Source organism: Ictidomys tridecemlineatus, chromosome 6, assembly GCF_052094955.1.
Source record: "Ictidomys tridecemlineatus isolate mIctTri1 chromosome 6, mIctTri1.hap1, whole genome shotgun sequence".
Classification (NCBI taxonomy): Eukaryota; Metazoa; Chordata; class Mammalia; order Rodentia; family Sciuridae; genus Ictidomys; species Ictidomys tridecemlineatus.
Window position 1 is genome coordinate 156819001 of NC_135482.1, and position 13914 is coordinate 156832914.

Sequence of the window (13914 nt, forward strand, 5' to 3'; positions counted from 1 at the left end):
AGGTGCCAATGACTCCTATGAAGATGGTATGTATGAATGCTTTTGTTTTGGGATCCTGGAAAAGTAGTTTTCTATGAATAAGTCAGAAAAAAAAAGCCCAAAATAATAGAGGAATAATGTACTCTTCCCCTTTTGTCAAACAAGCTTGAGCTCAAGGGATAATGCAGCAGAGGCCAACAGAGACGATGTTAGACTCAGATTGGAGTGCAGGTGAAAAACAGTGGTGCAGAGTAGAAAATGGGACCCTTCTGCACTTTATTATGGCCTCTGAGCACTTGGGTAGCCAAGGAGAGATGTTTGTACCTGGTAATTATCTCCAGATAGACTTCTAGAGAAGATGTTGGGGCAGAAGGACATTATAAAATACTCTGCATTCACATTCTTTTTTAAAACTTAATTAATTAATTAATTTTAATTAGGTATATGTGACAGCAGAATGCATTTTGATTCACAGCACACAATTGCAGCACAACTTTTCATTTCTCTGGATGTACATGATGGAGCGTCACACCACATGTGCAGTCATACATGTACCTAGGGTAATGATGTCCATCTCATTCCACCATCTTTCCTGAGTATAGGTTCATGGGCTCTGGGAAAAGCCATTTTATTACTTGTCTTCCAGCTGTAGGTATAATAGTAGTTTAATGTAATAGCCAGTCCTTGGATAACCTAAGCTTTATCATTTTACTCCCATAGCCAATTCCAATATTTCTATAATGGTGGGCTCATAATAAATGCTTTGCTTACTGAACATCTAGATATGTTACTAGTTTCCTGATTGAGTAGAAACTGAATATCTTTTTTTCAGGGAGTCACTTATATCCATAATATCTAAGGACACTCTGCCTCTTACTCTAACAGTCCGTGTTATATGAATTAGGATTAAACCTCATCTTGGATTCCAATCACAGGTCTTTCTTCCACCCTTACTATTGCTAGACAAGTCTCGTTTGCTCTGTTCTTCCAGGAAAACACATTTTTACCCATGTGCTAAGCATGGGTATGGAGGGATACCAATACTTTAGGCATTATGTCTGTTTTAGTCAACTTTTTGCTGCTGTGACCAAATGACTTGACAAGTGCTGAGGGCCATTGCCAAGTAGGAATGACGCATCAAAATTTCCTTGCCAGCGTACCCCATGTTAAATGCACTTGCCTTGGAAATTCGCTGTGACATTGCATGTGTGTTTGAGAAAGGTGACCCTGCTCAAGGACCAGGGTGGATCCAGGTTTAGGGTGTATCCTGCAGGTTTTAGGAAGTATCCCGCTCCTTGGGTTTAAGGGGTTTCCGGTTTAAGACAAGTTTAGGGCGTTCCCAGTTTAAGACAATCTGGGTTTAGGGAAGTTCCAGGTTTAAGGTTATTCCTGCTGGGAATAGGGCGTTCCTGCTGCCTGAGTTCCCGTTGAGTTCTCGTGGGATTCAGAAAGTATTTGGGAAAAGCCTGGTGGAGTACGTGTATGGGGTGGCAGAACTTGGATTTCCCCAGAACATGTGTAGAGGCCAGTGTGAGTTCGGGAATAAAGAATTGCTGTTTGAATCTACAAAGCTGTGAGTGGCTCATGATTCTGTGCCCAGCCAAGACTGCGGCAGACAAGACCAACTTTAGAAAAGGAAAAGTTAATTTGGCACTTATGGTTTCAGAGGTCTCAGTCCATAGATGGCTGGCTCTATTGCTATGGGCCCAAGGTGAGGTAGAACATGATGGGGAAGGGTGTGACAGAGGAAAGCATCTCAGGACATCATAATCAAGAAGCAAAAAGAGAGACTGACCATTGACAAAATATATACCCCCAAAGGCACCCCCCCAAGGACCTCCTTCCTCCAGTCACACTCTACCTGCATACTGTTACCACTCAGTGACTCCATTCAAGTGGATTAACACACTGATTAGGTTAAGGCTCTCATAATCCAATCACTCTACCTCTGAATTTTCTTGCATTACCTCACACATAAGCATTTGGGGGGCACTTCATATCTAAACCATATCAATGTCGCATTGCCATACCAATGTTTTAACCATGGAAAAGTATGTGTCTGATGCTTTCTATTTACTTACAAAAGAACAGAGGATGGAAGAAAGAACAGATGGGAGAAGTTAGTTAGTAATAAGCAACAGGCCAAAACAAACAAAAAACCATTTCACATTCCTGTTTGTGTGATGAAACCTTAATTCAAAACCTATCACCACCCAGTAGGTGCCACTGTGTCCTGCTGGTAGCTCCCAGCAAATCTGAGGCAACATTTGTTTCTCCTACCCCAAAGCTTTCCTTGCTTCCTGTAATCCCACCCATCTTATCTCTAGCCAATGTAGCTTCAACATAAACAACTGCCTATCTTCCTCAATTTTTCATTATAAAATATTCTGACTTTTTAGATCCAGTAAACATTTTTTTCCAATTGCTACCTAGGTATGCTCCTGGAGACTATAGGAACTTGTCCCAGGATCAGTCTTTTCTTTCATGACTAACATCTGTAATGACTCAATAAACCGTTTTATTTCAAGATTTCTCAGTGGGAATTTTGGGTTAACATAGCTCTTCTACTGGTAATCTTCATAATTAGATTTGGAGGTTTGTCTTCATTTTGTTGTTGTCAGTTTTAATCCCTTTTCTCAAGATAGTCTTTGGAGAAATAGTGTTCTTTTTGTTTTGTTTTTATCTAAAACTGGGGCTATACACTATTCGTCATTCTTAAAATCTTAAGTTATTGTCTAAAAAAATTCATGTCTCATTCTTTGATATCATCTATATAGCTATGGCCAGTCTGTCATTTCATTTTTTTCTTATAAAATTCCAAACTATAGTGATCTAGCTGACTATATTTCCAAGTCCTTTAGCCTCCTTCAGAAATCCCAGATATTGAGAGCCACAGCCAAAGGGGCCCCAGCAAACTTCCAGCTGCCAGCAAACTTCCAGCTGCCAGCAAACTTCCAGCTGCCGGCTGATGATTGGCTCACAGCGGCCCCAGCAACATCTAGCTGATTGGCTCCTCCACGGAGCTGCTCATTGGGCTGTTTCCCTGCCCTTTCAGACCACGGAGCTGCTCATTGGGGGACTTCTTTGGCTCCGCCCACACGACCCAGCCAATCGGCCTCAAGAGCAGGAGGATTGTGGGAGGTGGTGAGGCTTGTGTGGGTGAGAGGCTTGTGGAAGCCGTTGGGCTCTGAGGGTTTTTTCCTGAGGAGCTGTTTTGTTTGGCGTTTGTAGTTCTAAAAATAAAGTTAGTTTCTTTTGACAAGTGGTTCCTGAATTGTGCCCAGCCAGAGGGGGGGGGGATTCTTTGCCTCACCTCTGTTGGCTCCCAAATTTTAGCTGAAAGATCATGACAAGCAGAAGGGAGGAAGATATACCAAGCCAATTGACGGCTCCTTTTGGGAAAATTGTACCACCGATGACATCATCAGCAAAAATACCCCAACACTACCACAAGTCGCTGCACCAACAGATAGTTCACACCCAGAGGTACTTCTTCAATTTTTGTTGATGTGTTAGTATCCATTATCTCTTTTTCATGCTTATCCTTCTACATCCTTTTCTTCACCACAGTAGTTTGAGACTGCAAAATGCATTTTCCAGAACCTCTTGCCTGTTGGCATTCAATGGGAGACACAAGATGGACAGTTGGAAGAAAGCAGCCATTTTTTTTAATGCTTCTGCTTACATCTATCTGTGTTAGATACAAAAGCAGAAGCCACATCAGTGTCAGCAGCAGCAAGGACAGGAATAGTGGTGACAATAACATTAAACTCAGCTGTTTGAGAACATAGAAGCTAGGGTATCTGGTGAATGCAGATTCATGGGTTCTAGAAAAAACTTTTTTTTTTTTTGGTCTTTCAGCTCTAGGTGTGATAGTAGTTTAGTGTAATAACCAGTTCTTGGATAAACTAATTTTCCTCATTTTATACCTATCAGCAATTCCATTATTTCTACAATGGATTGCCAATAACATATAATAAACACCCTGCTTACCAAATCCCTAGATTTGTTACTGTTTTCCTGATTGGGCAGAAACTAAAAAATGTGGTTATAAATCAGCATGAGTGTGCAACATCAGCTGATAAGGTGTACCTTAGAAGGCACCATACCTTGAGAAACATTCAAGGAAGACTCAATTAATAATATCAACTCCACCTACAATTCTTCTTTATCTCTTAGTAGAGATAAACCTGGAAACTCTTGAGTCCAGTTTTTTTTTTTTTTTTTTGGAATTTGCTGGCATTTAAACTCTTGTCTGTGCTATGTTTATTTCCCAGAAGGTCTGCATTCAAATTATTGACAAAAATTGCAAACCTTTTGTTTGTTGATCTCTTTCTTTTTTAAGACACATAATTCACCACTGTTATCTCCCTGTACTTTTTTTCCCCCATTAGGCTCTTAAGAATTTTAAATTTGTGGTTTTCCTTTGGGGTTTCTGCTTCTGTTTTCTCTAGGAACTCTTCTTTGCAGATAAGCTGGTATTCAGAAGGAGAATCCTTGAGAAAGAAAAGACTTTTCTAAAGTCTGTAGCAAAAATGCGATTACAGAGGGAAAAAACAAGGTCAGTGTGGGAAAAGTCTTGTGCCATATGTTCATTATCTTCATATGTAGCTTCTAACCAAGATCAAATGCAGAGAAACTCTTACCCACTGCCCCCCACCCAAAATGAAAAAGGAGCATTATATCTAAACTATGGATAATTCCATAAGTTACCACAGTCAAATTATGCACATACTTCTTCTACATTGAGGAGTTATTCCTTCATCAATCTGAGCAATGGAAATAGGGGTTACTGATTCACAATTTGGAAACCAGTCACAAAATGGCCTATGGTGCTGATAGACTCCTTGACCTTTAATACTCAGCATCTGAGTCCACATACTTTTCTCCCCTTGTCTGCATATAATGCAGATATGGTAGTTTGAGAAGTTGACCCTTAATTAGACAAAAAAACTTGGAAGAAAAAAAAATTAACTGCATATTTAAATGTCATCCAGAAGCAGGAAAAGGCAAGCAGCCAAGCTTTTCTAGTTCTTTATTCCATCATGTGATGTTGCTTGGATATCAGTTTATCCACAGACCAAATCTCTACCACCACTTCGTGAGTAGAGAGACTTGCAAGAAAACTACATGAATGGCAGCTTTTAAAAAGAAGGGAACTACAACACAAGGTAGGTTATTTTTAAGCAAATCTGTCATTTTGTTTTAGATTTAAATTATTCTGTAGATTTTTTTCCTCCCTAAATTCCACAAGATTTTTTAATCAAATTTTATCAGGATATAAACCACTTAAGTAGAGTAGGTAAGGTAGATTTCTTCAGCAATAGCCTGAGTAAAATATACATGAACTGCTGTCACAAGAAAGATCATCAGTCATTTCCTTATGCTATTTGAGGACAGAAGAAATCTTTCCTGCTTTGGAGAATATTTATTCTTTGCAGAGCTTGAAAAATGGGAGGAGGGATATTGAGATGATTTGAGTGCAGGTTAGAGCGTAGGTTTCAATCACAGAAAATATTAATACAGTGAATCTTGACTGGTATGGTTTCTGGACTGCTCATCAAAGGAAAGTAGTATTAAGTAAAATATATTCATAGCTTAATTTATAATTTATACCATGGAAATAATACACAGATATGCTGATGGATCTTTCTCTAATTTCTCTTCTGCAAGATCTGAGCTTTAAGATCCAGAAACTCAGACTGATCAGAATTTTCACACATTTTAAAAGACATTAAGTGTGTGTGTGTGTGTGTGTGTGTGTGTGTGCACATGTGCGTGTAGCTATATGTATGCACACAAGCATTCACTAATGTAGGGTAGAGAGAGAAGAAACTGTTAGCAAGTGAGATCATTCTATGTGTGTTATCTCAGTGAAGCAGCTGATGAGGTGTGCATTATAAGCACCATCATGAGATGAGGGGCCAGGCTCAGTGGCACGTGCTAGTAATCCCAGTGGCTCTAGAGGCAGAGGCAAGAAGATCATGAGTTCAAAGCCAGCCTCAGCAAAATCGAGGCCCTAAGCAACTCAGTGAGACCCTGTCTCTAAATAAAATACAAAATAGGACTGGGGATGTGGCTCAGTGGTCAAGTGCACCTGAGTTCAATCCCGGGTACATGCCTCTTCCCCTGCCAAATAAAAGAAGAAAATGATGAGGGGACAGGGGATGACAGAAGTGGAGAAACTCAAGTCTGTCCAGTTCTAAAGGCCACCTGATTATCTATTAGATTTCTTCTGTTAGCCTGTCATACAGGTGTTGATAATAGTATAATATGCTCAGAGCATCTGTTACTCTATGTGATTTGTTGTGATCTTACTTCCTGTAGTTTGTACTCCTAGTGAGTGCAAAGGAATGTACAGAGTGGAAAATGCTCAGCATTTCTGCACTTTGCCTTGGATATTCTGTTCCAGTAATACCTACTTTTCCAAGATTAATTTTTTTATTATTATATAAACCTCAGATTCAAGGCTCTAAATCAAATGGAAAGAAGACTTAGAGCAGGTACAACTCCTTCATTCTGTATCTTTGTCAGGCAAGTGGAAAGAAACATGACTAAGTTTAATATTTTATTTTATAGTAACAGTGCTATGAAATTGCAGATATAAATGTGCAAGCAGTGGAGAATGATGTAATGATATGCTACACTGCTACAAAAAATCATATTTTAAGGAATATTTCGGACCACAGAAGGTTCACAACATATAGATATTGTGATCACCTCTTTCTCAAATTAAACAATGTACAAGGAAAAAAAATAAACAAAAGGAAACCAGATACCAACAACAGTTAGCTATAGGAAATCTTAATTTCTTCTCTAATTTAAAACTTTTTCAAACTTTCCAAAATAAGGTATATATATATATATTGCTTTCAGAATCAGATAAGATGATAAAATTATTTAAAATGTTTCTAGAAATAACTACTATACACATGGTAAGAGCTCTACAAGCCACCTGTTCCAAGCACAGTGAAGCCGAAAGATAAGGGCTCTGAATTGTGTCTTCCAGGATGAGGAGTGAAATAGGACAAGAGGCAGAACTAAGTAGCCTGGTGAGGTCTAATTACTTGGAAATGTGAGAAAATATTCTTATTCCTGGAGCAAATAACATTTACTTATTGACTTGTTTACTTAGGTACATCACCCAAATTGGTTGCACAGAGTGAAATTTTAGGCTATGCTTTGTTTTTTTCTTGGACCTACCGAACAAGGAATGGGAGAAAACAGGAAAAGATGACAAAAGTCTAGGGGCGTTGCACAAATTCCTTGCATTTGAGTCCCTCCCTCTGCTTCTGTTACTTCATTATTGAAAGTACCACAGTCTATTCACAGATGGAAAGAGCTTGTCTGTCTCTCTTGGAGGCTGTATGACTTTTTTCTAATATCTGTTTATCCAGCCTTAGGAAGAATGTTTGAATCAGGGCATGCCTGTAATCTCAAAGGCTCAGGAGGTTGACGCAAGAGGATTGCAAGTTCAAAGCCAGCCTCAGCAAAAGTGAGGTGCTAAGCAATTCAGTGAGACCCTGTCTCTAAATAAAATATACAATAGGGCTGGGGATGTGGCTCAGTGGTTGAATGCCCCTGAGGTCAATCCTAGGTACCAAAAAAAAATGAATGTTTGATCCAAGGTAAGTGCGATAAGACATCTGAGTGAAGAATAAGCACTCATATGACCTAATCTTAAACCTGTTCAATTGCAGGAGTTCTGGTAAACTGTAACCTCTTCATAGATGACACCCACCAGTGTGGAAAACTTACTAATTGGCAACATGGTGGCTTCCTGTTAGTGCACCCTCAGCCCCTTTGGGTCAAAGTTGTTATTGCCACTCCCTTCCATTCCCTCAAGGAAGGATAGGCGAGGGGTTGAAATATGAGGAATGTTAACCTCTCATTTAAAATGTGTTTTAATTAATTTAAATTATATTTAATTTTAATTCTATTAAAATGTATTTAAATATAATTTAAATTTTTAAAATTTAAAATTTAATGTTAATTAAATATATATATGTATATATATACATATATATGTGTGTGTGTGTGTGTGTGTGTGTGTTTATATATATATATATAACATTACTCCTGGTTTAGGATGTTTGGAATTTTACTAAGGAAAAGAAATAGACTTTCTTTTTCTTTGTAAAATAAAACTGTAACTTTAAGGATTTTCTCATATGATGAAAATTCCCATTGTACTTTTGGAGCTTTACTCTTCAAATTGGCTTGCAATTTTCATATCATCTTGTTCGAAATCATTTGAGAAGCTTAATTAGTTGTGCAGGAATGGAATCCTTTCTCTTCTTCAAATATGTTACCTTTTAAACTATCTAATTCAGAAACTGTAAGACTAAAGTGAGGCACTTGGCTTTGCTACTTTTACTCTGAGTTTATTTTCAATATCACGTTTAAGGTCTCTAGACCTCAAAAAAATAAAATTAAACTGCCTAGTATATTTCAATTCTGCACAAAATTTCTAACAGGTAAAAGTCATCTTATCCTACTGTTATATAAATATATATACCTGCACATATGTATCTATGTACACATGGACATATGTGTATATATAGTTTTTATTGTATAGTTACATATATTATATATTATATAAGATTATTATATATCATAAATAATTATATATTATATACAAAGTATGTATATTATATAATTATATATTATATATAAAATTATAAATTTTAAAAAAATTATATAAGAATTATATATAAAATATATAAAGTTACCTGGAGTTCAACTAGTTTTTAAAATTCTATCATTGCTTTTAATTTTTTTCACCTAGGATGAGCTTATTTTACCTTGATTTTTCTAGAACATTGATGCCACTGTCTCAGTTTCCCTACCTATAAAATGAGCACAATAAATTGACCATTTCATTGGATTGTTATAACTTGGGTTGATGGATTCAAAATGCTTAGTATGGCATAGAATACGCGCCTAATACATAATAGCTATTGAAGACATGGCCCTTTTTATGATGGTAGCTTTTTGATGGATGATAGCCTAACCAACCATCTATCTTCCCTCAAGCTTACTGTCTATAGCAAGAATAAAGTGATCTTTTTTAAATGAAAATCTGATCAGTGTAAAGGATGACATTTTGAGTTAAAGAATTATTTTTTGCAAAGGAGTAGAACTGCCTATGCTTTGCAGGATGCTGAGCAGCACGCCTGGCCTCTACCCCTAAGGCCAGTAGCACCCTTTCCCCTCACCCCAACTGAGATGATCAAAAATTTCTCCAAATGTGTATTGGGAGTCAAAATCATCCCTGTTGAGTATCACAGCCTCCAATAAAGAATTTTAATGACTTCTCATATGAAACCTAATCTTTAAACCTTACATGGGATAAAATGCTTCCATCATCTTCCCTTACATAATTCTACAATTATGAAATCAGAGTCTATGCTCCCTTTGAACTTAAAAAAAAAAGTCTGATTCCCTACATATCCAGATATTTCATGCCCCATAGGAGAAATTGCGCCACTTTATCCCTCTGTCTAGAATTAGCCTTTCTTTTCCTTCTAGTATAACAGTTTTCAAATTTTAGCAGTTCTCATATTTTAGTGTGGATGAATAAGAAATCACCTGGAGGGTTTGTAAAAACAGAGTGCTGGGCCTCAGCAATAGAGTCTCTGATTCAGCAGGGCGGGGCCTGAGAATTTGCATTACCCACGGACCCCCAAGTGGTGCTAAGAATTAACCCCAGACATCTGAGATGGTAGGCAAGTACCTTATCACTGAGCTATATCCTCAGCCCTGAGGATTTGCATTTCTGTGGGATGCCCAGGTGTTAACCATACCCTTTGAGAACCAATATTCTAGCCCTTCAGAGACTCCTCCTCACCCTTAAGACTAGGGTTATTTCATTTAGGATATTGGCCATGATTGCCACAGGCAGCTTGCTCTCCTCTGTTTTCATAGCTCCTTTTTATTACAGATGTTGACCTCTTGCCCTATCACTCATCTGTTCATCTGTCTATTGCTCTTGCTTCCTGGGAACTTTCCACTGAAAGTTGCATCCACCCTAAAGCCTAGCATCCTTCCAGCCCTGTGTAGATTCTCACAACCCATTTTCCTCAATAAGGATCAATCAGATCCTAAGAGCTTGAAAATCCTTAGATCTCCTTCAGCAAAAAATCATGACCTACTTACCTGGAATTGTTAACTTCCCATTTTCATCATTACACAGGCCGGTGGAAGATTGTATAAACAAACTAAGGAGGGAAATATGGTCCACTTATTCTTTTCCATTTGTTGTTCATTAAAAATATCTATGTTTAGCAAGAAAAGCTTCTTATTCCTGGGGAAGTTAGCTTTGAATGCATCATACTTTCAATTCTGTAGAGACTCATCACACTCACCTGCTATGCTCTGGCAGGAACTGACCTGAGGGCAACAGCCCTCCTTTTACAGCATCATGAGGATTTACCACTTCAGGCCCAGTGGGAGGCCCTGCAGACCCTCTACCTCCATAGCCTTTGGCACTAGCAGTGGCTGGGCGAGTTTAACTAGCTGACCTGAAACAGGCACCTCAGGAAGGGAAGTGCTGCAGCCCGAAGTCATTTTCTAGATAAATAATTCAGGTAGAATAGCCTCTGCCAGACTATTTTATCAACACGGTTGGCTAGCCAAGTTTAAAAATCATTATCTCCGATGGTAAAGAGCAAAGTTTTATGGGTAAGTTAAGAGGGCTTAAAGAAATCAGAGTATGGATTCTTATAAAATGTGAACAACTCTCTGAGATTTACAGGAATTTGATCTGGTAGATCAAGGGCACTGGGCTTAGAAAACCAGTCACGGGTTCAAACCACGGGTCCACTCCTTACACTCTCTGCAAATGCAGAGGTTTGGTTTACTTACAATAATGGCTACGTTCCTTGAATATTTATCATGTTCGAACATTGTGCTGAGATTTACATATAGCATTTCATTCTCTCCCCACTTAACAGTTGTGGAAAACATAAGCTCAGGCAGATTTATAAATGACAAAGACCACATGGATTGAAAATGTCAGTGAGGACTTCCTGTCAGAGCGGTCACCTCCAAAAGCCATGCATTCCCCCACCTCCCATGCTCTGCTCTCTCTCCTCTTCTAGCAACTCCTTCAGATCATATAAACCACAGATGAATTCAGGGTTGTGAAAGACATGTCTGAAGCACCAATCAAGTGAAAGGCGTCATTATTATTGTTTTCTTTTTTCTTATAGAAAATATTTTCAATTTCCTGCCTTCTCTATTATATTCTTTTCCTAATTCTTATAGAGCATTTTAAAAAAATCCCATCCACTTGGCTTTAGCATAGCTACCTTAAATTATTGTTGTATATTTCTACAAACAGAAAACATCATTTTTGCAAACATTTTACTAAAAAATAACAATGATAAGAGTCATCTTTCATTAAGGACTTCCTAAGTGGCAGACAATTTCTAACAACTTAGCATGTTTTGTCTTGTTTAAAACTCAAACACCCTATGTGGTGGTTGTCTTTGTAGCCTGCATTTTACAGAAGAGAAAACTGAAACATGGATAAGTTAAATAACTTGACCAGGGTCATGAATCTAGGAACTAGAGAGGCCAGGATTTGGGCAGGCCCCCGTGATTATCTGAAAGCCAGTTGACAATTCAGAGTTGTCATCTGATAGCTTTGTTTTCAGAAAAAAAATGCATAGAATACAAAAAAACAAAAAATCCAGAAGCAGAAGCATTCAATATTTAGTGCACATAAAATCCATCTGTCACTTTATTAAAATGCCAATGTCCAGGCCTGGCCCTCTGAGTTTTTGATTTAGAAGGTCTTTGGAACACAGTCAGAAGTCTGCCTTTTAATAAGCAGTTTTATAAAGCACGTGGTTTCAGTGAGGTGATTCTCAAGCAGGTTGTCTGCAGATTGCACTTTTGAGAAACACTGAGAGAGATCAAATATTTCTTTTGCTGAGTTGAAGAAAGTTTTGATATCAAAGACAAGTTATTCATGTGAAGATTCTTCATGACTCTAGTCCCTTTCCAAATGATTTGACATGCTAATCAATGACAAAATATTTGTTAATTTATTGAGTGAAAAAATGCAAAAGCAGAAAACTATACTTTCTGACTTCAAAGGTAATATAATCAGGGAATGCTAGCCATAAAAGTGGAACTCTTGTACACTCACCTAAATATTTGCAGTTTTGTTTTGTAAAACGTAGGCTTTGAAGTTTCTCTCTTTCTCTTTCCCAGGCTATATCACTCAGCAGGAAGCCTGCAGTACTTAGAGATTCCACCAAGAGAGCTCAATCAAGGGAGATCCTCAAAGGAAGTCTTCAGCTGTGACAAGAAAATGTCTATCGGCAAGACCCAAGTTTGTGGTTCTACCCAGGGTCCAAAGCACAGGGCCCTGAGCCCTCAGGAACTGGAAGTCTGTACAGTCTCTACATAGGCAGTTTGCCCATGCGTCTCTGGCATCTGGTGGGTGTTGGGTGCACTGTTGTTGAATGACAATGAATTAAAAAAAAATAACTTCTAATACAAACCTCAGATTTGGATCTAATCTCATTCACAGAATTTTTTTTTTTACCAACAAGAACAAGTTGAAAGGTTTTAAAAGCAATAGAACTGAGGGCAAGCTTTTCCATGTTCAGTCTATAGAATAAGATGATTTTCAAAACTTTCAAAATAAAAACTTCCTTGGAATTTGAGCCTCCCAGAGAAATCCCCCAAACAGTGAAAGATACAAGTGGTTAGTAGGTACCAAGCATCCTGTCTCTGCGTGACCATTCTCTGCAAGCCCTGTACTACACACACTGAAAAACACGAACCAGCACAGAGTGAAGAGGGATCAGGTGGGGCTTCTAGAGCTGTATCACCGTAGTGACAACTGGTGTGTCCATCTCCTCCTTGTCCTCTTCTCCATCAGACAATAACATTTGAGTTGGTCCCAAAGTTTCTGGTTCTTGCTGGGTTCAATCACTTTGTGTCATCTTGAAACTTGCACTTATCAACCGCTAGGCTGATTCTACACAGCTGCAATTGGTCTTGACACAGGGAAGAGAATCCATGCACACATCTTCCCCTGGCAGTTGAACAAAGACTCTAAGCAAAACATGAAACAGCCCCAAACAACTAATCCAAGTCCAACCTTCCCATGGTCTCAGAGGTTGTATACAAAGCACACAAGACCATGCAAATGAGCAAAAAATGAGATAACAGTGAGTCAGATCATTGCACAACTGAGATTGTATTATATTATATTTGATAGCTATTTTCATCACCCACAATTTTGTGTGTTAAAAACTAGTCACCAGTATTTGCAAATAAAAAATGTCTCTTCCTCATCTTCGCTTTTAAAAATTCTTTACTGTTGAAATCAGCCAATGACTTTGTCATGTGCATGAAGGAATCGGTTGAAACAGAAAATAAACTTATTTGACAAGGGATGTGTTATATTGATCTGAAAGAAAGATGTTGCAATATTATCAGGGGGGAAAAACTCATTAATGATCATTACATTCTCTCCATAATCATTAGCATAAAAGATATTGAAGTTGTCAAAAGATTCTGAGAACCCACACCACTGTTTCTGACTTTTCCCTGGAAGGGACGAGGGGCGTGGTTGGCCCACCACCGTGATCAGAAGTCTTGGCTTCTCTGGGGTCAGTTAATTATAGAGAAATTTCTCAGCAAATCTGGGTCCTGACTCTATACTCTAAGTAATTTTAAGTGAAGAATTGTTCAGTAGCCTTAAAAGAAGAAAATATCTCAAATAAAATTGGGGTGAGCTCTAGGGTAACCCTCTTAAGGACAGTGGTTTGTGGGAGCCCTAGCTTAACCCAGCTTTCCTTCCCACTATGTCCACCGTGGGCCTTTCATCCCTTCAACTGCTTACATACACTTTTATCCCAGACCATTGTTTTTTTCACGGGCACAGATATTTGCTGGGTCAGCCTTAGCTAG

The 13914-nt window shown here is 38.4% G+C and overlaps 1 long non-coding RNA gene across 1 annotated transcript; it reads left to right on the forward strand.

Annotated features, from left to right (window-relative positions):
- Nucleotides 1-5041: 5041 nt before the first annotated feature.
- On the forward strand, nucleotides 5042-13295 carry LOC120888674 (uncharacterized). Its single transcript, XR_005732369.2, has 2 exons — nucleotides 5042-5150; nucleotides 12202-13295. It is a non-coding gene; the product is annotated as an uncharacterized LOC120888674 (long non-coding RNA).
- The last annotated feature ends 619 nt before the right edge of the window (nucleotides 13296-13914 follow it).